The sequence below is a fragment of the Cynoglossus semilaevis genome, chromosome 6 (genome assembly GCF_000523025.1).
Source record: "Cynoglossus semilaevis isolate Cse_v1.0 chromosome 6, Cse_v1.0, whole genome shotgun sequence".
Taxonomy (NCBI): Eukaryota; Metazoa; Chordata; class Actinopteri; order Pleuronectiformes; family Cynoglossidae; genus Cynoglossus; species Cynoglossus semilaevis.
The window spans coordinates 2226140-2232514 of record NC_024312.1 but is presented as its reverse complement, the minus strand read 5'-3'; the positions used below and the strand labels follow the sequence as shown (position 1 = coordinate 2232514).

At 45.7% G+C, this 6375-nt stretch overlaps 1 long non-coding RNA gene across 1 annotated transcript in view; it reads right to left on the bottom strand.

Annotated features, from left to right (window-relative positions):
• Positions 1-2834: 2834 nt before the first annotated feature.
• Positions 2835-6375, bottom strand: part of LOC112487121 (uncharacterized) — a 6676-nt gene continuing 3135 nt past the window's right edge. The window contains exon 2 of the long non-coding RNA XR_003049910.1: positions 2835-4027. This is a non-coding gene — a long non-coding RNA (uncharacterized LOC112487121). The remainder of the gene's footprint in view (positions 4028-6375) is intronic.

Genomic DNA, 6375 nt, shown 5'->3' with positions numbered 1-6375 from the left:
CTCTCCTTTATCGTAGCTCTGTCAAACGCCCCATATAGCAAGGACACCATCAGGCAGTTACAGCCGACGCAGACCTCCTGGTGGTCTTTGTTTAACCTGCTCCTCCGGTCTTTACACCAATCACAGACGTGCTTCCAGTTCAGTCCAAAACATAAACAAAGGAATTGTGTTTCAGGAGGATTTCTTCAAGATTAGATTGGTTTGGATTTCTATAAGATGCTGGAGCTCAAGATGATTGAACACTAGGTGGCGCTGACTGGAGATTCTAGGTAAAAGCCTGGTGTGTTTTCAAAGCAGAGCCACAAACAACCAGATGATCAAAGGCATCAATCAAAGACATCAATTAAAGGCATCAATTAAAGACAACGTGACGGAGCAGACGGTGAACGACTGGTGGGTTCGGCCCGTGACCTGGTGCTGAACTGTCTTCAAGGACAACAACGAAGCTGCTGCAGCTGTGATGACGATGAGAACTTTAACTAATGATGAAGAACCAGTCCAGGTGTGTGAAGTAAGAGTATGAAGGAGGGGGGTAAGAAGGAGGGGGGTAAGAAGGAGGGGGGTATGAAGGAGGGGGGTATGAAGGGAGGAAGGACAAGGAAATGTTCTGTCGTCCTAAAGCGTATATGGAACAGAGACCACCCCCATTTGACCCCAGACACAGACCACCCAGAATCTAGATGAACAGACTGAAGGTCAGGAGGTCACTGTGTAGATGTGGACCTGATCATTTCACCATGAAACCACTGACAGAAACTACAGACTGTGAACACCTTCTCCAGGTCACGGTCTACTGTTGAGGAACCTCCAACAGCTGCAGTAGAACCGACCACTCTTGTTGCCCCTCTCAGCATCAGTCTGTTTGACTTCTGCCCCACAGAGTCGGCAGCTGAAGTGCAGCCTGTGGTACAGTTTTGTTGAAGCACAGGAACAATTTAGAAACCGTTTGATGCCAGACTAAAACACAAAACACATGGTAGTCGTCAGGGACCTGTGAGGAGAGTTGAATCATTTGTGTTCCTCCTCCTCCTCCACCTCCTCCTCCTCCTCCTCTTCCTCCTCCTCCTCTTCCTCCTCTTCCTCCTCCTCCTCTTCCTCCTCCTCCTCTTCCTCCTCCTCCTCTTCCTCCTCTTCCTCCTCCTCCTCTTCCTCCTCCTCCTCCTCTTCCTCCTCCTCCTCCTCAGTTCTGTTCTTCTGTCAGGGTCTCCCCGGGACACGAGGATTCAGTTCTACAACGTTTCAAAAACCACAAAAGCCATGGTGCACGGACGCTGATTAAAAATGCTAATTCCCAGTAACTGCCTCATAGGTGTTGAAGAAATAAAACAAATAAATAAATAAATATAGACTGATTTTATTATAAAGCAGCTGAGCATGAAAAATTCATGAAAAAAGTTACTCAGGCAAACAAAAATAACCTGAGAGTGAGAGTCCACAGAGTGTTGGCCTATAAGGAGATCTAATCTGGAGAACATTCCAGGGATGAAGAAACAACTCTGTGTCAGTAGACCTACGTCTGTGATGTTTTATTAGTAAAGACTTTCAGCTCAGCACACTCTCAGTGACAACAGAAACAAGTCGAACTGAAACGACGGCTTCATCTTTTCAACATTCAGTAAACACACTGGTGTGACCTAAAGTGTGACCTTTAACCTTTAACCTGATGATCCTCAGCTGAGCGTCTGATGTGGAGCAGAATCAGCTCTCCCTGCCTTGTCTTCAACAATGGACAAATAAAAAAACACTATTGGATTGTGAGAACGTTTTTTTTCTGCTTTGCAGGAGAAAAACAAGAGTAAAAACATAAAGGTTTTTCAGCCCAGAGTTTCATTTACAGGTTAAAGGTCTCAGAGACATTAGAGATTCAAGACTGCGGCACATTCATACTGGAGACAAGGACAGGACAAAGTTCTGTTCAGCCATAATTATAATAAAGACATAAAGCTTCACTCCAACCACCAACAACCGACACCTGAGTCTGTCAGAACACAATCACAAACACCAGTCATTACACAGGTGTCTCACAGCCACCAGCACCTGTCCATCTGAAAACAACATCTTAGGAGACCATGAGTGGATGAGGACGGTCTACAAACACCTGAGCTCTAATCAAACATTTCTTATTTCTTAACGAGTCCAGAAGAAGTTGGAAAGTTTGATGGTTTAAACCCGAGGCTGGAGAACAAATCAGAGTTAACTCTGTGTTTCTGGTGTCGTTTTCTGACTAGAGACAAAAAAGGTGAAGCTGGAAAATGTAACGTGTGATAGTTGAGCTCCACTCGGGGGGTGAGACTGGATTTATTGATCAGACTCTCTGAAGATATCAATCAATCAATCACTAGGTTTGTCTCTCACCTTGATGTGGTAATAAAATAAACAACAACCCTCCTGTGGGTGAAACTGTCTTTACAGACCAATGAATCTAGGACCATGTGGAGGCGAACGCCTCGGTGGAGGTGAAATCCACCACGAGTATTGATCAGCGACCGTGTGATTCGTGTGAGAACGCCCCCCCCCCCAGGGGCGCCCCCCCCCCCCCCCCCCTGAAGGCGCTGCCTCCTCGTCGCCTGTATCCGACCGCATCGATTGGTCAACTCGAAGGAAGCTGGAAGTGCACAGCGGCGGTCAGAGAGGCGTGGGCTGCAGTGACGTAGCTTTTAACCAGCACCGCTACGTCGCTGACATTTGTTTGTCAACTGTTAGTCATTTGGACTTGAATTGGCGATGACTGCCACAGAGGACCTTCAGGGATTTCTCAGGGTTTTGCTCATTTACGTCTTCTCCATGTTTGATGAATAAAGTGGTAGAAGAAGAACACGTGGCACAGTCACGTCTACAGCGGTAGATCAATCACTTTTTATTTAACTGTAAACGAAGAACAAACATAAAGAGTGGAGATAACGTTTGTGATGAACTGCGTCAGTTACACCTGCAGCCCTAATAAACCAACCACGTGATCCAACACCAAAACCCACTCCTGAATAACAACTCAGTCTTAATAATGAATACTGTCAAAAGTATTGAAGAAGTATTACAGCGTCTTTATTTTTTACCAATTATAAATGTCATCATCTGCCAAATATCTCACATTTACCTGGGAATATTTCATGTCAGTGACGTACAATAAAACTTTGCTCTGTAATTATCGTGAATATTATGAGGTTCCACAGAATTCATGATGAATGTTAATCCAATCATTTAGGATTAACAATAAACATATTTCAGATTCCTGTCTGTCTTTCTTACGGTGTTTAAATATTTCATGTTGTTTTCATGCTGTCAGTCCCAGTTGATCTGAAGCTGGAAGATAAAACAAACATTCATTAAAATCCTGATAAAACAATAACACAGCGCCACACGCAGGAACAACACGACCAGGAACGGTTATGAAAAACACCTGAGCAACAGAACAGACGGAGAAACGAAACACAGAACCCAGGCTGTACTGTGTGTACTACACAGTACTGTGTAGTACACAGTACTGTGTGTCTCAGTGATTGGACCGTCTCAGATGGATCAGCAGCAGAGTTCACGGCGACACAGAGACTTCCTGTCAGTATTTCCTTGGACCTGACCCATTTCCTCAGAGGTTTGAGAACCTGTTGGGGAGAAGTGTTTGCACCTTCATATCGTCCTCTCCGTCCCCTCTGTTATTAAACCTGTGTGTGTTTCTGACGAGTGAGTTGTTACTTTATTAACAGTAAGAGTTCAGGCCAGTTTTTACAGACTGAAACTTTAATATCACAGGCCTCCCTTCAGATGGAGGTCAAGCATCACCACAGAGAACAGAAGGGCTGCAGGTTCAGCTCAGACTGGAGTTCCAACCATTCCCAGGATTCAGAGTTTTCATCTCCTGCTGCTTCTGTTGTCGTGAACTCCACATTATTTTTATTCTTAGAGAGAAGGTTGTGTATGTGGCTCCTGAGCTGAGACCCAAGGTCTCTCGCTGCAGCGCTCTACAAACACTGCTCCAGGGCAGCGCTGTTGCATCAACAACACAGCGGGACACAGCGGGGCGTAAGAGGCACTGAAGACAGAAGACAGAGAACAATGGCATGAAAATGAGGAGTTGATGGAAGGTGTCAGGGACAATCACTGCTGCAAACAGCCACATCCTCACAGCAGCCTGGAGCCGTCTGTTCTAGGTGGCTGATTTATATTCCTGTGGCAAAGTGCGTACAGAGAGGCAGTAAATACTTCAGCTGGGCAGCAGAGTATCTGTCTTACTGTTGGGTCCAACAAAGACGGCAGCAGAGCCAAAGACAAGGCCAGCAAGAACAAGAATGAACTAAAACACAAAACTATCAGAAACAACAAAATAACAGCCGTGGACATGGATCACCTGGACCAAAGGACATGGATCACCTGGACCAAAGGACATGGATCACCTGGACCAAAGGAGGACATGGATCACCTGAGGACATGGATCACCTGGACCAAAGGAAATGGATCACCTGGACCCAGGACATGGATCACCTGGACCCAGGACATGGATCACCTGGACCCAGGACCCTGTACTGAACGTCTACTTGTTACCATTACTGTAACCTGTCACTAGCTCTAAGTCTAACCCTCTAAGTCCTCATCAGCTGCCTTTGATGAAGTTGTCTTTATTCATGAGATTATAATCTGTTAAAACTATTGAGAGGCAATCTCCAATGGGAAACCAACTTCAAAAGAGAAGTTTCCATTTCTGGTTGAGTGACTCCAGATGCACCTACGTCCAGGTAAATGAACTCTAAGTCGTATTAAAACGTGTCTCTCAGAGCAGTGAACTGTCCACTGGAACATGGACAGACTAAATGTTGGAACAGGATATAAAAGGCTGCACAAACAAACAAGGAACAACGTAAACAAAAAAAAAGAGCAATGACTAAAACAGAGGAGGGCATGTTTGATCAGTCTGTGGCAGGAATCCAAACGTCTGCTTCTGTCTGATATTCCATGATCCAGAAAACTGGCAGCTTTGTTTGTGCTGCTGTTCAATCAAAGAGTAAAAACTGAAACCTTCAGACAGACTCTGTTAAATCAGTCGGAACATTCCATGCTGCTGGATAGAGTTCTTCTTTTTAGTCTGAAGGCAGATCTACATGAACACACGTCAGTCAGAACCTAACGAAGCGGCCAATGAGAGGATGACACGTCATAGAACTGGAAACATCATTTACCAACTGCAGTGAGATATGGATGGAACATCGTGCTGAAGTTTGGAACAACTTCTAAATGAATAAATGTCCAATAGACCGTACACACAGGGAGGGCGTCCAGGTGGTGCAGTGTATTCATCTGTTGCCTCCAATGCAGACAGTTCTGTTTTTCCCAGTTGTCTTCCTGATGCCTGAAACCTTCGTGGACTAATTGGTGACCAATGATAAGGGCAGCCAGAAGTGATTTTTCCCACAAGGGCTTAAGCAGCTTAAGTTCCAAAAGGTTCCACGTTCAATACCACTCAGCTCAAAATTCCACCTCTGATTACGTTTGGACAAGGAACCTGTGCCAAACCAGTGTGTGTGTGTGTGTGTGTGTGTGTGTGTGTGTGTGTGGACCAGAGCTGGTACCTGGTGACGAGGTCCAGGCCAACACTGAGTCTTAAAACACCTGAACCTACTTTGTCATTATATTGATATGACCACTGAATATTTCAACTCAACCTGAATGGTCTGGTATCTCTGGTAGAACGTGTGCAGTGTTTTCTAGATTCAACTGAAAGTTCCTGCCTAAGACCACGAGGATCACCTCCGTCCAGAACAACGTCAGGTGGACACTGTAGGTGTGAGTCTGAATGGAGTGGCGTGTGATGCTGAGAAACGAATGGACACATTCTCCAGGCCAAACAGGTGGGTTATTGTTCCATGTTTTTGAGTGAGAAAATAAATCAGAGGTGAACAGCAGCGTGAGTCTGTCGTGAGGCGTCCATTAACTTTAATCAGCCAAGAACATCTTCTCCTCTTTTAAATGTAGGAGAGTACTTTTTTATAATGTAACTCCATGCTCCATAAGAGTGTGTCAGCAGAGATAAACTACAGTCATAAATGTTAAAACAACCGACCGGACGCTGCCCTTTAATCCTCACCTCTGTCCCTGGAGAGGTTTATTAAAAAAGTCTCCCATTCCCAGGCTGTCTGTGGAGGCATTGATAAACTACACCCCCCCGTCCCCCCCCCCGACTCCTCCCTCACACGTGAATCAATAATGCACTCTGATATCTTCCTCTAAATCTCCGCAGTCAATTACATTGTACCTGACAAGCTAATCTAGAACAAGGCATTACTGTTTGACTGGGTCGTGGCAAAGGTTCTGACTGTCTGCACCGACTGCTGCTGCTGCACCGGCTGCTGCTGCCCGCGCCCCCGCGGGCGCGCCAGCGGCGGGGGC